The 18679-nt window shown below is 39.2% G+C and overlaps 1 pseudogene; it reads left to right on the top strand.

The window, feature by feature from the left end:
* Positions 1-18679, top strand: part of LOC104230684 (uncharacterized) — an 84884-nt pseudogene that overhangs the window by 21661 nt on the left and 44544 nt on the right.

The raw sequence follows: 18679 nt of genomic DNA on the forward strand, positions 1-18679 counted from the left end.
TTTTATTAACATAAATTCTATATTCGATATATACTTAGCTTTTGTTAGCTAATAATTATTCAAAAGTTAAGTGCATTAACTGCTTATAATATAGTATATAGTATAATAGTGCATTAGCTAATATATGTATATATATAAGCTTTTATCGAATATATATAAAGGTTATATTCGATATAATATTAACTAATGCACTAATACTTAGTGCATAGTGCACTAATACTTAGTGCATAGTATAGTGTAAGTATATATATAGATGGAAATATCATAAATATAAATAATTGTACTGCTTAAAAGAACATTTATACCTTAAAGGCATTGAAAATTTGCTCCTTCAGCGTGAATGGGAAATCACTCCAAGACGCATAAGGGCCATCATAAAGCTTTCTGGTGGCTTTGGTGATAATCCTTGTAGTAATATTACTAGGGATGAACCTGCAATTTAATAAAAAAAATACATTAATATCTTAGTAAAACTGTACAAAACAATAAACGTAAAAATAACAAATAACTCTTACCCATCACCCTCAGGGACTATGATGATCCTGCCATACTGATCATAATGCACCTCCTCGTCATCATCAGCATCACCGTCTGAAGCATGTATATCAGAGGCATGTGTGGAAGGTATAGGGGGTCAGAGCTAGTATCTCGCAGGCGAAGGCCTGAAATAGGTGGAGTTTCAGATGAAGATGGCTGCGAGCCCTGTGACTGCGGCATAGCTGTATGGCCCGCAAGTGGACGTGACACTGATAGTTGTGACCCGAGTGGCTATGACACTGATGCCTGTGATCCATGTGGATGTGACATGGATCGATGCGATCCATGCGATGCAGATGGCTGCGATCCACGTGGTCATGCGGCAGCTGGACTGTATGTCGGACGTACAGTCCTATGGCCCTGTTACTAAAGACCTGGTGTCTGCACGAAGGTGTAAGGCTGGTGATGCTGTGGCAGCTCAGGATAGCCCTGGGGTGGAGGCAAAGTCATAGGCATAGGCATAGGCATCTCTGAAGAGGCTGGAAAAGATGGAGGATTATCTTCTACCCTCCTCTTTGGTTTCTTAGCCTTTTATCGACCCTTGCCTGTTCACTGCATAATATAATATATATTTAGATTGAAACATATAAAGAAACTAGCTATAAACGAGAGTTATTAAAGAAACCAACTTTTTAAAGCTCATCGACGTATATTTCCTCGTCTGAGAATTCTTCTTCCTCACTAGTTTGAGCTTCATCAGTTGATTCGTCTTCCTTGTTTTCTATAATTCTTACTTCATTTATATCAACTTCTTCCAATATGTATTCAGGATGTTCCAAATCATTTTCTAAAACTTCGTCCACTATTTGGTCAACACTGGAGATATCGTTTTGATATGCAACATCTAACACATTCTCGACTTCCACCCTACCCACAGGCTTAGTTTTTATTACAACCCACCAATCGGACTTATTCCGGCGCAATGGATAAGGAGCATAATATACTTGCCTAACATTATGTGCAAGTATGAAAGGATCATAGCGATCATACTCCCTCGTATGATTAACCTCAATTATGTTGTATTGATTGTGTACTCTTGTACCTCTTGTTGGATGTGGGTCAAACCACTTGCATCTAAAGAGTATCAATTTCTTATATGGCCAACCTGTATATTCTAGTTCTATTATTTCTTTGAGCACACCATAATAATCAATATCTCCATCTTGGTTGCCATCGCCACCTTGAACCCACACCCAACTGTTGTTGCTATGTTTATTTTTAGAGCAATCCTCTCTATGAAACTTATAACCATTCACAACGTACTTAGACATTGTTGTGACCTCAACCCCAGGTCCCCAAAATATATCTTTCAAAAATTGATTTACACCATTATTTGGATCATTTACCTACATATTGTTAAAAATATTTATAAGTTAGCATAACTTTCAAATATTGTTTACCTACATAGTGTTAGAATATTTTAAGGAGAAACTTACAAATTGTTTGAACCACGTATCAAATCTCATATATACAGCATCATGGCCAAATTGACCCACGAAGTGACTGTGACACATCAAATATTTTTAGTAGTTGCATTGAGATGTAATCATAGTAATTTTTATATTTTGATAACCACTAAATCAATACTTACTTGAGAAATGGTACAACTTCTGGACAATTTAGCAACACGTGAAGTGTAGCTGACTTGAACTCTATATCACTCAAACTTCTCTTTCTAACATCCTTAGAACATCTGTCTGGTTGATTGAATATGGACATAGGCGGATATAATAGATCATTCCTAAGGTCGACCGTGTGCATGTTGGGCCTATTCCTAGCACATGGCACATTACTCTCAAAATAATAAGAACAAAAATGAGCAGTTTCCTTTGCAAGATAAGCTTCGTCTATAGATCCTTCAATCCTATTCCTCTGCTTAATAAATTGTTTGCATTTGCCAATTGTCCTACATAATTTCAGGTTAGCCAAGAACATTCAAATAAAACAGAAAATTACATCAAATATATAATATTACCTCTCAAAGGGATACATCCATCTGCATTGAACAGGCCCTCCAAGTCGTGCCTCGTATACAAGGTGGATTGGAAGGTGTTCCATCACATCAAAAAACTCACATGGAAATATATTTTCCATCTTAGAAGAAGTTACACGAATGTTCTGATCCATCCAGTGTAGGTTTTCTTCCCTTAATGTGGAAGAACACAAGTCTTTGAAAAACAAACTAATCTCTGTGATGGGTTTCCAGATTCTTTCAGGCAAACCACAAAATGCAATAGGCACTAAGGTCTCCATGAAAACATGACAGTCATGACTTTTCAAATGGCTCAACTTCCCTACCTTCATATCAACTTTTTCCCCAAAATTCGACGCATAACCCTCATGCATCTTCAATTTCGTTACCCAATCACAAATCTGCCGTCTTTCCTCCAAAGTGAATGTGTAACTTGCTTTGGGATTGAATATCTTACCATTGTTTGTTGTCTGCAAGTGTAATTCAGGCCGCCTACAATATTCTTGTAAGTCCATTCTAGCCTTCGGGTTATCCTTTGTCTTACTTTTAACATCCATCACTGTGTTGAACAAATTGTCAAAATAATTCTTCTCAATATGCATGACATCAAGGTTGTGACGGAGAAGATTATCCTTCCAATAAGGCAACTCCCAAAATATACTCTGTTTGGTCCAATTATGAGTAACACCGTATCCGGGGAATCTATAAGGTGGAGCTTCAGTAATTTTACTGAAGTTCTGGACCCTCTCCCAAATTTCCTCACCTGAAAGTATCGGAGGTGGATAATCATATTCCATTTTATTCTTTTTGAATGCATTTTTCATCCTTCTAAACTCATGACCCTCAGGCAAGAATTGACGATGACAATCAAACCATGATTGCTTTCGGCCATGTTTCAAAGTAAACGCTTTACTATTTTCCATGCAGTAAGGACAAGCTAGCTTCCCAGCAGTCATCCACCCAGACAACATTCCATATGCAGGAAAATCGTTAATTGTCCATATTAAATTAGCACGCAAATTGAAATTATGCTTGGTTGATATGTTATATGTTTCAACACCATCGTACCACAATTGTTTTAGCTCTTCAATCAAAGGTTGAAAATATACATCTATCAAACTTTTCGGATTACGTGGACCGGGGATAATACAATTTAAGAATATATATGGACTAGTCATGCACAACTCGGGTGGTAGATTATAAGGTGTAAGAAAGACAGGCCAACATGAATACGGTGTCGCAGATACAGAAAAAGGCGTGAAGCCATCCGCACACAAACCTAACCGAATGTTCCTTGGCTCACTAGCAAAATCTGGATATGTCCTATCAAAGTATTTCCAAGCTTCTCCATCTGAAGGATGACACATAACACCAGGTGGTCTTCTATTTTCAAAGTGCCATCTCATATGAGGAGCAGAACTCATCGACGCATATAACCTCTTTAGCCTAGGTATAAGAGGTAAATAATGCATCGCCTTGATAGCGACCATCTTGCCGTTGGAAAGCCTCTTGAAACGAGGCTTTTCGCAAAATTTACAACTGCTTAAATTTGCATCATCTTTATAATATAACATGCAACCATCTTCACAACAATCAATTCTTATTGATGAAAGTCCTAACTTAGAAACTAATCTCTTTGCCTTATAGGAATCACCAGGAAATTCGATATCGGAGTCAACTAGTTCACGCATAAGGTCAATGACAGAGTCCATGGCTCCTTGAGAAATATTCCAATCAGATTTGATACTTAGTAATCTAACTGCAACAGACAACTCAGAGTGCGGACTTCCTTTACGTAGTGGATGACTAGCTTCCTCTAACTGTTCATAAAAATATTTTGCTTCATCATTAGGAGTTTGTTCAACATTTTCATTGGGCTCACCCCCTAAGTGCATTCCAAAAGCATCTGCAACCATATCATGAATTCTGGAATCACGATTTGTATTCTCCACCGACTTACTACTTTCACCAATAACCATGTTATGAAATATCCCATGGCTACCATCGATCTCTCTATGATTAGTCCACACAAAGTAATTCGCTATAAACCCCTTACTATAAAGATGAACCTTAACTTCCTCCGATTTTCCAAACCTCATACAGTCGCACCTAACACAAGGGCACCTAATTACTCCTTCATTTATGTATGGCGGAAGTGACATTGCATGTCTAATAAAGTCATCAACCCCTTCTACAAAATCCTCTTGCAATCCCCGCCGATTAGGATAATTCCTATTGTAATGTTCCATCTATATAAATAAAGCAAGAACAAATTATAAAAGTCCAATTCATATCCTAATCTTTTTTAGTTAACTAAAAGTCCAATTCATATCCTAAAAGTCCAATATGACCTTAAGTTCATAATTAATACATTAATAAACTCCTCCCTTTAATTCTTTTTTTCTTATTTTATAAAAGTATAATGCATAGTTTAAAGCATGAATTTAGGTACTCTTATTTAGGTATTGCTCCTCTTCTAAGACAATGAATTATTTCTTTTCACAATTGAACTCAATATAAATTAATACAAGAACTAACAGATTATAATTTCTACCTTAAATTCATAAATCTAATGTACTTCAAACCAAAAACCCTAATACTAAATAGACAAAAACTCTAAAAAATTACATAAAATTATATAGCAAAAATTAAAAATTAAAAAGCTAATAAGGTAGATTACTAACCTTGGTAGATTAAAAGGAGGATTAAAAAGCAGTGGTGGCAAGGGGCGGGGGACAGCAGCTCTGGCGACAGTGGTGGGGCGGACAACGGCTCCGGCGACAGGTTTAGCAGCGGCTCCGGTGTGGTGGCGCGCGGTCACAGTGGTGGCAAGGGGTGGGGGGATTGATTTGTGTAAGGGAAATAGAGAAGAGGGGAGAATATGTTGAGAGAGAGTTTGGGAAAATTTTGGGGAGAAAATAAGAGATTGGGAGGGGAAACCCGATTTTTACTCCTGGATTTAAAAATAGCGACCAACTTTGGTCGCTAATTTGGTAGCTATATAAGTATTGACTGTTTGACCAAAATAGCGACCAAGGTTGGTCGCTATTTTACAAAAAAATGAATTTACTTTTTTTTTCTATTTTGATATTATATATATATATATATAATTTAATTTTTTTTCTATATAGAATATAGCTTTTTTATATATATATATATATATATATACTTATACTATACTCTGCACTAAGTATTAGTGTATTAGCTAATATTATATCGAATATAGCTTATATATATAATATATATATACTTACACTATACTTTTGTAATACAAGGGATAAGCTATATTCGATATAATATTAGTTAATGCACTTATACTTAGTATAGTGTAAGTACACTATACTATGCACTAAGTATAAGTGCATTAGCTAATATTATATCGAATATAGCTTATATATATAATATAATATATATACTTACACTATACTATGCACTAAGTATGAGTGCATTAGCTAATATTATATCAAATATAGCTTATATATATAATATATATACTTACACTATACTATGCACTAAGTATCAGTGTATTAGCTAATATTATATCGAATATTACTTTTATATATATAATATATATACTTACACTATACTATGCACTAAGTATCAGTGCATTAGCTAATATTATATCGAATATAGCTTTTATATATATATATATATATATATATATATATATATATATATATATATATATACTTACACTATACTATGCACTAAGTATCAGTGCATTAGCTAATGCAGTGATACTTAGTGCATAGTATAGTATAAGTATATATATTATATATATATATAGCTTAAATTGAATTAAATCCTAAATTCTACTATATACATATCGAATATAGCTTATATATATATATATATATATACATACATACTTACACTATACTTTTGTAATACAAGGGATGAATAGTACTACGAATCGTGCGTGTGTGTCTATATATATATATATATACGCATATACTTATACTATACTATGCACTAAGTATCGGTGCATTAGCTAATATTCGATATAATATTAGCTAATGCACTCATACTTAGTGCATAGTATAATGTATATATATATATATATATATATATATATATATATATATATATATATATATATAAGCTATATTCGATATAATATTAGCTAATGCACTCATACTTAGTGCATAGTATAGTGTAAGTATATATATTATATATATATAAGCTATATTCGATATAATATTAGCTAATGCACTCATACTTAGTGCATAGTATACTGTAAGTATATATATATATATATATATAGACACACACGCACGCTTCGTAGTACTATTCATCCCTTGTATTACAAAAGTATTAACGGCTAACATTTATATTATTTAGATAGTAAATATAAAAGTGATTTTTAATTTTGACCATTGTTGACCTGAATAGAGACCAACTTTGGTCGCTAATTATACATGAATTTAATTTAGCTACCAAAGTTGGTCGCCAAATTTAAATAAGATTTATTTATATTTTATATAATATTTAAATTAATAATATAATTGTTAAACATTAGAACTGGGCCCCATATTAGCGACCAAAGTTGGTCTCCATTCCGTTAAGCGACCAACTTTGGTCGCTAAGTTTGAATTATATTTGTTTATATTTTATAAAAAATTTTAAATAAAAATATATTTATTAAAATTTTATAACTGGGTCCCATTTTGGCTACCAAAGTTGGTCGCTATCTTCTGACCCTTTTGATTGGCGACCAACGTTGGTCGCTATTTTAAATTATATATATTTATATTTTATAATTTTTTTAAAATAATAATATAATTATTAAAATTTTGTAGGTGAGTCCCACTTTAGCGACCAACATTGGTCGCTAATATCAGTATACCTTTGACCAAGCAAGTCTGACCAGTCCAGTCAACAGTTTGACTAAATTAGCGACCAGTCTCTTGTGTTCTTTCTACCATTATCTTAGCAATTTTAAGTATAGAAAGGCTGACTTGGTATAGCAAGAACGTTGTGCAAGATCGTGAGCAAGTTATCAAGTGTCACACGTGTACTTAGTTAACGGCTAAGGACGTGACAATATGCTCTATTAAAATCACACAGAGCTTTATTGCAACTAAAATTATTTGCACTAGGTCGAAGTTATTGAATATCCTTTTAGCGTCTTCTATAAAGCTGGCCTCCCTTGGATATGGATATTTTTAGCTCCTGGATTATCTGTATCTTCCTCGTCATTCTCTTTACCTATTCTTCCTTAAATTAACTTTGCCATTTGTTGGCAGGTTTTGGCGACAATCTGCGAGGAGCTATCTCATGATGGAGTTCTTTTACTATATTTATCTGCTGCAGGTAGTAGAAGGTGTAAAGCTCTTATATGTTGACTGAGTTATTCTTTTAAAACTAAATTTTTCAACTTAAACTGATCCTGTTAACAATTTAAATTTCGTGACAGAAAGGTCTCAGAACTTTTTTTCTTCTCCATCCCATGGTGCAGGAAGGAGCTTTATGTCTCGTGCTGTTGACGTAGAAGCCACCTCTACATCTTCGCTGAACTCTGATAATGAAAATGCAAATACCACTTCTACCAGGGAGGATTGCTTAAGTGAGCAGTGTAGTTGCGTACAGAGGCGGATCCAGAATTTTGACAGGATGGGTGCACTATTAAGAAGGGATGGGTCCATGGTATAAATTCTACATGTTCAACCTTTAGGTCTTACTATTGCGCACCCTTTGCACATTCGAATTATAAGTTCAAAATTAAAATTTAAAAAAAAATATATTTTTCTTGCATCTATATCTCTTATCCCGTTGAAAATATCGGGATCAGTCAAACCCATTGATTATATACTACATCATACAATTTTACTAGTTTTAATATACATATTTTGTTTAATCATATAAGATTTTACGGTGACAAAAGAAGAATAAGAATTTTAATGTGTGAAAATTTTGAAAGAATAAATCAACAAAAAAAGAAATAAAAGAAAAAAATACTTCATTAATATGCAAAAAATAATACCAGACATATTATCTCCCGTGGGCGTCTAGTTCTAGGGAAAAAAAAAAGAAAAAAACAACGAGATTGATATAAGATTTGACCTTACAACCTCACTTAGAGAGATAGACTCAGTAACTATCACATTATATAATACTTTGAATATGGGTGCGCACACACATATATTTAAGTATTTTTCGAAAAAATATAACATTACTGTACCTGATTTAGAGAGGGGAGCATGGGTTCACGTGCCCAATGAAAGCCCACCTAAATACGCCCCTGCTTGCGTATACATTGGTTCTCGTGGAACTGGAGGTATTGAACACTTTCTCCATTATGTAAATACAATTATCCAACCACAAACAGCTTTGAGGCGAAAAACAATTCTGTATTCATTCTCTCATTGATGTATCAGCTGGTAGAATAGCATATAGGTCTTGTCACATTGTGTATATATGACTCTAAAAGCATTTTCATATTTTCAGAGGAAAGTGATTTGACTAACACTAAGAGCTAATCGTTTCAAGTTATAAACTAGTGAGTAGAGTATTGTTCAGTAAGAATTACCAAATAAAGTGATTATATTATATGTTGTTGGAGATATTGAATAATGGTATTTTGACTAAAAACCAATTAAAAAGAAACTAAGGACTATAAAAATGAGGATTTCATGTAAAGATAATTGAAGGCAAAAATAAGTGTTGCAAAGATTTGGATAGTGTAACACTATGAGCTGTAACGTTAGGGGATTGACTTCACCTATACCTTCTATTAGAGGGTTTTTTCATCAATAAGTATTGCAAGTAAAATATCAACTTGATTTCACGATGAATTAATGTTAGTAGCCATGCCTTTAAAAGAGAAAGCTCAAAAAATTGGCAAAGTCGATAGTGGAGTTTGTGGGGTCGGGCGTGCCATATTAAAAAATTGGATTTCTTAATTGATATTTTTTCACGACATGTGGACTCAAAAGTTGATGGCAGCACCAATTCTTCTCATCTAACTAGTTGAAGCAAATCTGTTACACTCCATTTCTGTCACCTGGCTGGTATTTTGTTTTTACCCTCACATTACATATGCCGATCGATATCTCTTCTACGAATAACACAAAAAGTTATCTTAACCATTTCTTTTTCTGAATTGAAATTAATATGTCATCTTTTGGCTGTACAAAACTAATTCTGAAACTTTATTTTCCTTTTTAGGTGTGAATGGGATTTATCCATGTGACTTGTTGCCATTCACTAGAAGACCGCTTTTTCTGATCATTGACAGTGACGACAGTAAAGTATTCACGGTATGCATCCTGATGATCGCATGTTAATATAGGGACTAACACAGGAAGATACTTGCGTTGCAGATTTTAAACAATCACAAAATACAAATAACCTACAAGGGTTTGGTTGGACTTAAATTTATCGGCATTTAAAACTGTTGAAATGTCAGATCTAAGTTCATGATTTAAAGCTTATGAACTATTTTATGGTCTGAAATGGCCTCTTTTCCGATGTTTTGTGCATGTTTCAAGAGAATTTCTGGGAGAGGCAAAACTCTCTAACATAATTCAACGATTTTCCAACATCAGCTAACAAAATAACTAGTTTGCATGTCATCACTGTGACGACCCGGGCGCTCCAGCAGCACCAGCTCAGGCACCAGCTGTGCCCATTGTGTTTCCGGGTCTTCAGGAGGCCTTGACTCAGATCTTATCAGTTGCACTAGCCTAGCTCAGGCGGTTTCAGCCACTACAGCCGCAGCTACTTCTCAGGCCGGGGGAGGCAATCAGACTCCCGCCGCTCACACACCTGAGCAAGTCGTGCAGGGACTTCAGACGCCGGGGGCACATCCAGCCCAGCTGGTTGCAGCTGCTCAGGACTATGTAGTTCCTGCCATGCCAGAGGATGAGCAGCGTAGAATAGAGAGGTTTGGTAGGCTTCAGCCTCCGACCTTCAGTGGTGCAGAGGGCGAGGATGCCCAGGACTTATTGGATAAGTGTCAGAGGATGCTTCGTACAGCGGGTATTCTGGAGACCAGCGGGGTCGCTATCACTAGTTATCAGTTTTCTGGAGCTGCCTTCACTTGATGGGAGGCTTTTGAGAGGCGTAGGCCCGTTTGTGCAGCACCCCTTACTTGGCAGCAGTTCTTCATTCTCTTTCTGGAGAAGTATGTGTTGCAGTACCGTAGAGAGGAGCTGCGTAGGGAGTTTGAGTGGTTGCGTCAGGGAGAGATGACTGTGACGCAGTATGAGATGAGGTTCTCCGAGTTAGCTCGTCATGCTATTTGGTTGGTTCCGACAGATAAAGAGAGGATTAGGAGGTTTGTTGATGGCCTCATTTATCAGCTTCGTATTCTCATGACCAGGGAGAGGGTGATTGGTGCCACCTTTGAGGAGATTATAGACATTGCTCGGGAGATTGAGTCTGTTTGACGCCAGGAGCGCGCGGAGAGGGAGGCCAAGAGGCCTCGAGGATCTGGTAGTTACAGTGGTACTTCTTCGAGAGGTCAGTTTCAGCATGGCAGAGGTCGTCCATTCAGTCATGCTCAGCCAGCTCACCCAGGTTATCGTGGGGTGTCATCGGGTCACGGTTCTCACAGTTCTCATTAGGGACAGTCATCACTTAGTGCCTTTCCAGCTCAGAGTTCGTCCCGTGCTCCATCGGTTCAGGGCTCTTCTATGCCAGGTGCATCTGCTAGTCACTCCAGTGTAAGGGGTTCCCTTCAATCCCCTTCTCCAGCACCTGGGAGTTGTTATGAGTATGGTGAGATGGGTCATATGTAGAGGCAGTGCCCTCGTCGTCTTGCGAGTTCTTCTCAGCAGAGGGGTCGGTCATCGGCTTCAACGCGAGTTACTTCACCACCACCCGCCCAACCAGCTAGGGGTGGAGGTCAGTCGGCTAGGGGTCGCCCCAGAGGGGGAGGTCGATCAGGTAGCGGTCAAGCCCATTTCTATGCACTTCTAAGTAGACCCGATGCTATTGCTTCAGATGCTGTTATTACAGGTATTGTTTCAGTCTACCACAGAGATGCCTCTGTATTATTTGATCCTGGTTCCACCTTTTCTTATGTGTCATCATACTTTGCTCGTTATTTGGGTACGCCCCGTGAGTTTCTTACTTCACATGTTCATGTATCTACCCCGATGGGCGATAATGTTGTTGTAGACCGTATGTACCGGTCGTGTGTGGTGACTATTGGGGGTCTGGAGACCCATATGGATCTTTTATTATTGTGTATGGTGGATTTCGATGTCATTTTGGGCATGGATTGGCTATCTTCATGTTGTGCTATTCTGGATTGTCATGCCAAGACAGTCATATTGGCTATACCGGGTGTGCCATGGATTGAGTGACGAGGTATGACTGATTATGTTCTCAGTAGAGTGATCTCATTCTTGAAAGCCCAACATATGGTTGGGAAGGGTTGTCTTTCGTACCTAGCCTTTGTGAGGGATGTCGGTGCTGAGACTCCTAGTATTGATTCTGTTCCAGTTGTGAGGGATTTTCCCGAGGTGTTTCTTGCAGATCTGTCGGGCATGCCACCGGACAGGGATATTGATTTTAGTACTGACCTAGTGCCGGGCACTCAGCCCATTTCTATTCTGCCGTATCGTATGTCACCAGCGGAGTTAAAAAAATTAAAGGAGTAGCTTCAGGAACTCCTTTAAAAGGGGTTCATTCAGCCTAGTGTGTCACCGTGGGGTGCACAGGTTCTATTTGTGAAGAAGAAGGATGGCACTATGAGGATGTGCATTGATTATAGGCAATTGAACAAGGTAACAATTAAGAACAAGTATCATTTGCCTCGCATTGATGATTTATTCGACCAACTTCAGGGAGCGAGAGTGTTCTCCAAGATTGATCTTCGTTCAGGTTATCACCAGTTGAAGATCAGGGACTCGAATATTCTTAAGAAAACTTTCAGGACCCGATATGGTCATTATGAGTTCTTGGTGATGTCTTTTGGGCTGACCAATTCCCCATCAACATTCATGCATTTGATGAACAGCGTGTTTCGGCCTTATCTTGACTCGTTTGTCATAGTCTTCATTGTTGATATTCTGGTGTATTCGCGTAGTCAGGAGGAGCACGCGGAGCATTTGAGAGTTGTGTTGCAGAGATTGAGAGAGGAGAAGCTTTATGCAAAATTATCCAAGTGTGAGTTTTGGCTCAGTTCAGTGGCTTTCTTGGGGCACGTGGTGTCCAATGAGGGTATTCAGGTTGATTCGAAGAAGATAGAGGCGGTTCAGAGTTGGCCCAGACCGTCCTCAGCCACAGAGATTCACAACTTTCTTAGTTTAGCGGGTTATTATCGCTGTTTTGTTCAGGGATTCTCATCTATCGCATCGCCCTTGACCAAGTTGACTCAGAAGGGTGCTTCATTTGTATGGTCAGACGAGTGTGAGGAGAGCTTTCAGAAGCTCAAGACAGCTTTGACCACAGCTCCAGTGTTAGTTTTTTCATCAGCTTCAGGTTCATATACCGTGTATTGTGATGCTTCGAGAGTTGGTATTGGTTGTGTATTGATGCATGAGGGTAGAGTTATTGCTTATGCTTCTCGATAGTTGAAGCCCCATGAGAAGAACTACCCGGTTCATGCTTTGGAGTTAGTTGCCATAGTTCACGTATTGAAGATTTGGAGACATTACCTGTACGGTGTGTCTTGTGAGGTGTTCACTGATCATCATAGCCTCCAGCACTTGTTCAAGCAGAAGGATCTTAATTTGAGGCAGTGGAGATGGTTAGAGTTGCTAAGATTTTGATATTACTATATTGTACCATCCGGGGAAGGCCAATGTGGTGGCCGATGCTTTGAGACGAAAGGCAGTGAGTATGGAGAGTTTGGCATATATTCCAGTTGGGGAGAGACCTCTTGCGGTTGATTTTCAGGCCTTGGCCAATCGGTTCGTGAGATTAGATATTTCGGAGCCTAGACGGGTATTGGCTTGTATGGTTTCTCGGTCTTTCTTATATGATCGCATCAGAGAGTGCCAGTATGATGATCCGCATTTGCTTATCCTTAAGGACAGAGTTCAGCACGATGATGCCAGAGATGTGACCATTGGTGATGATGGGGTGTTGAGGATGCAGGGCCGGATTTGTGTGCCTAATGTGGATGGGCTTCGGGAGTTGATTCTGGAGGAGGCTCATAGCTCGCGTTATTCCATTTATCCGGGTGCCACGAAGATGTATCAGGATTTGAGGTAACACTATTGGTAGCAGAGAATGAAGAAAGACATTGTGGGATTTGTAGCTCGGTGTCTCAATTGCCAGCAGGTGAAATATGAGCATCAGAGACCGGGTGGCTTGCTTCAGTGGATGGATATTCCAGAGTGGAAGTGGGAGAGGATCACTATGGACTTTATAGTTGGACTTCCACGGACTTTGAAGAAGTTCGATCCTATTTGGGTGATCGTGGATCAGCTGACCAAGTCCGCGCACTTCATTCCTGTGTGTACTACCTATTCTTTATAGCGGTTGGCAGAGATCTATATCCGGGAGATTGTTCGTTTGCATGGTATCCTAGTTTCCATCATTTCAGATAGGGGCACTCAGTTTACTTCGCATTTTTGGAGGTCTGTGCTGCGAGAGTTGGGTACTCAAGTTGAGTTGAGCACAGGTTTTCACTCTCAGATGGACGGGCAGTCCGAGCGCACTATTCAGATATTGGAGGACATGTTGCATGCTTGTGTCATTGATTTTGGAGGGTCATGGGATCAGTTTCTACCACTTGCAGAGTTTGCTTATAACAACAGCTACTAGTCGAGTATTTAGATGGCTCCATATGAGGCTTTGTATGGGAGGCGGTATAGATCTCTAGTTGGTTGATTCGAGCCGGGTGAGGCTAGGTTATTGGGTATTTGTCTCATGTTCTGGATTTCAGAATGGTTTAGTTGTATGATGATTTGACCTATGATGTGGAGCCAGTAGCTATTTTGGGTCATCATGTTCGAAAGTTGAGGTCAAAGGATATAGCTTCAGTGAAAGTGCAGTGGATAGGTCAGCCCATGGAGGAGGCTACCTGGGAGACTGAGCGGGAGATGCGGAGCAGATATCCTCACCTGTTTGAGGCTTCAAGTATGTTTCTTGACTCGTTAGAGGATGAACGTTTGTTTAAGTTGGGGAGGATGTGACGACCCGGCTATTCGTCTCATGAGTTACCGCCCTGTTTCCCCCATTTTTGCTTCTTTATGCCTTGTTTGTCCGTGTTATGTGGTATCAGATTGGTCAGATCGAATCCAGAATGATTTTGGTAAGGTTTGAGACACTTAGTCTCTTTTGAGGAAGCTTAAGTTGGAAAAGTCAATCAGATATTGACTTATGTGTTAGAGGGCTCGGATGTGAGTTCCGATGGTTCGGTTAGCTTTGGGAGGTGATTTGAGACTTAGAAGCGTGATCGGAATGAGTTTTGGAGGTTCGGAGTAGATTTAGGCTTGAATTGGCGAAAGTGAATTTTTGGCGACTTCCGGTTGGTGGGTGAGATTTTGATATAGGGGTCGGAATGGAATTTCGAGAGTTGTAGTAGTTCCGTTGTGTCATTTGGGATGTGTGTGCAAAATTTCATGTCAATCGGACGTGGTTTGGTTAGGTTTTTTATCAAAAGCGGAATTCGGAAGATTTTGGAAACTTAGGCTTGAATCCGATGTGTTTTGGTTGATTTGATGTTGTTTGAGGTGTTTTGAAGATTGGTACAAGTTTGAATAAGGTGTTGGATATGTTGGTGCTTTTGGTTGAGGTCCCGGGGGCCTCGAGGTAATTTCGGATAGTTGACGGGGAGTTTGAGGAATTGTTGCAGCTGCAGATTTTGCTGCTTCTGGTATTTTCGCACCTGCAGATTGGGGACCGCAGGTGCGACAGCGCATGTGCGGGAGATTGGTCGCAGAAGCAAAAAGGGGCTTGAAGAGCAGGGACCACAGAAGCGGTTAAGAGTGCCGCATCTACGAAGTCGCAGATGCGGACAATGGGGAGTTAAGTGATTTCCGCAGAAACTGATGAAGAACCGCAAATGCGGTACCGCAGAAGCGGTAAATAGGACTGCAAATGCGAAAATGCCTGGGCAGAAGGTATAAATTGTGTCCTTCGTGATTTTGAGCTATTTTCACCATTTCTAATTCGGCTTGGGAGCTTTTTGGACGATTTTGAAGGGGGATTTTAAGGGAACTTCATTGAGGTAAGGAATTTGGACCTAAAACTCATTCCTATGCTATTATTTCACGGATTAGAGCTATGATTAATGGAATTTAAGGGCTAAAATTGGGGAAACTAGGGCTTGGAAACTTAGACCTTTGCTTGAGGATTTGAAGGACCATTTGAGGTCGGATTTCAGAACTTTTGATATGTATGAACTCGTGGGGAGATAAGGAATCTATTGATGTAAAAATTATCGAATTCCGAGATGTGGGCCCGGGGGTAAGGTTTTGCTAATTTCGGAATTTATGTTGTAGATTGATTATTTTCGCTTGGGCTTCGTTCCCTTAGCATATTTTGACACCGTGATTCTAATTTTGGATAGATTCGACGCGAATGGAGGCCGATTCGAGGGGCAAAGGTGTCGCGAGCTAGAGATTTGTCCGGCTTGAGGTGAGTAATAATTGTAACTGATGTTCTGAGGGTATGAAACCCCGGATTGCACATCGTTGTGCTATATTGAAGTGACGCACACGCTAGATGACGAGCGTGGGGTCGTGCACTATTGGGGATTGTGACTTAGTCCGTCCCAAATGACTATTTTATTGCGTATTTGACTAGAAACTATTTGCTATCATCATGCTTGGGGCTGAATGCCATATTTGGGCTTCGTGCCAACTATTTGAACCCTTAGGAGGATTTTATTGATATTTCCTCACTGTCTTGACTTTATACTTGAACTCAGTCATGCTATATTTCACTATTTTCATAACTCAGCCATGTTTACTCTGTTTTAATATATCAAATGATATTTCAAATAATATTTTGGGCTGAGCATCATGTTTTACTGTTGTCCGAGTGGCTTATGTAATTTTGATTGAGTAAGGCCGAGGGCCTGTGCTGTGAGGATACTTTTGGGTCGGGCTGCACGCCGCAACGGTGATACACAAATTATGATTATAAGGCCGAAGGCCTGAGATATGTACGCCACGAGGTGGCTTGTTGATATGAGGTCGAGAGCCTAGTGGTGACGCCACGAGATGGCTTGATATTGCACTTGGGTCGTAAGTGACCCCTCCAGGAGTCTGCACACCATCAGTGAGCGCGGGTACCCATTGTGATGTGAGATTAAGCCCGAGGGGCGGATTTGTTGATACTGTGCCCGAGGGGCGAACCTTTATGTGCTTATCTTTTCTTAATTGTCTGTCAATTGCCTACTTAATTGTTGAAAAAGGCTTTTCATACAGTTAAATTTGAGTTAAAGGATTTTTACCTATCTTTCACTGGTTTACTGTTTTAAATGATTTTACTGCTTCATTATAACATGCCTTGTGCCTTACGTGATTTCCTGCTTTCAGTATTTATTTATGATTATTACTCACTGAGTTGGAGTACTCACTTTACTCTCTGCACCCTGTATGTAGATTCAGGCGTATCTAGTCCCGCTCCCAAATGCTAATCATTTCCAGCTTAGGCGGATCCGAGGAGTCTCTAGGTAGCTGTTGGCGTTCACAGCCCAGAGCTCTTCCCTATCTTATTTCTTCATGTTATTAGTTTTTGTATTAAACTCTGTAGTTTGATTTGGAGTATTCCGGATTGTTTAGATGCTCATGACTAGTGACACCCCAGTATCAGGCTATGTTGGGTTATTTTCCGTGAATTATGCTATTAACTGCTTAAACCTTGGTTTATTTGATCATGCTTAAACTATTTCTTATTGCTTAACTGTTAAATACTGAAATGGGTAGTGTCGACTGTAAGCATGTGATTTTTGACCCTCCCCGAGAATTTTCACATTTTTAGCGTGAATATGTGAAATTGGGTCTAGTATAGCTATTTTAACTATTTTACTTTATTTCGTTGCAAAAAGAAAAAAATCACAAAATATATATATAAATTTTAGTTTATGTATTTCTCATAAACTTGAAAAATACAAAAATTGTACTTTATTTTGGTACTTTATATAAATTCGAAAATTACAAAAAATATAATTCTATTAATATTCTATAGTCATTTTAACTTTGAAAAATACAAAAAAAAAATTGCTTCATATTTTATCTTAATGTTTAAAAAAACGAAAATTACAAAGATAGTTTTATTAATATTTTGTAGCTATTTTAAATCTTGAAAAAATATTTAAAAAAAAGATATAGTTTTGTTTGAATACTAGTCTTATTTTTGGTAGTTATTTTGCTTGCATAGGACTAGTTAAGCAACGTGTTCCAATTTCTCGGGTCCGGGCAAAAGAATAATATTCGGGTTCAAACTACCCGGTTTTAGGCCTAATTTCGGACCTAACCCATAATAAACCGTGTCCAGAACACATGGGGAACCCCACCACGCGTGGAGGACATAAGTCTCGAACCCCACCACGCGTGGGACTCATTTTTCTGGGCAAACCCATACAAATGCACGGATGAAACATTTGGAAAAGGGGGACTTTTGAATTTTTTGAAAAAGAGGTACTGTACATCTTCTTCTTCAAAAGAAGAAGAAGAAACCCTACTTCCCCCGCGTCAAAACCCACCGGCAACGACCCTCCTCCTCCTGTCCAAACAGCCCCCTCCATCACCCGAACAACGCCCAGCTCCTCCGAACGACCACCATCGTAGTTACCATCTCCGCCATCGTCGACCACCACCCCTACTGTCGCAACCAAAACCCTACACCAAACAGACCCTCCCGTCGACCCTTCCAGCTTTTCCGACGTCACTCACCGGCGACCACCTGCTGTCCACCATTGCTGCTGCACCACACTGCCCAAACGACCTCATATCAAACTATCATCCCCACCAGTCCAAAAGCTACCATGAGCAGCCCCTCCCGTCGTCACTGCCCAAGGTGACCATCCAGTCGCACCCCTACGTCCAAACGACTGCCTGCAACGTCCAGCCATGAACGACCCTTCCCCCCTTGCCATGGCTGACCGAAAAACACACACACACACACCAGCTGAAGCTTAACTGAAAACGTACGAAAAGGTAGCCCAGAAGTTCTGTCCGGGGTGAGGTCCGTTGAGGTCGTCAAGGTCCGGTACGTCGAGTTTGTTGTCCGAGGTTTCGTCGCAGGTCCAGGCATCGGACG

Source organism: Nicotiana sylvestris, chromosome 11, assembly GCF_000393655.2.
Source record: "Nicotiana sylvestris chromosome 11, ASM39365v2, whole genome shotgun sequence".
In the NCBI taxonomy this organism is placed as follows: domain Eukaryota; kingdom Viridiplantae; phylum Streptophyta; class Magnoliopsida; order Solanales; family Solanaceae; genus Nicotiana; species Nicotiana sylvestris.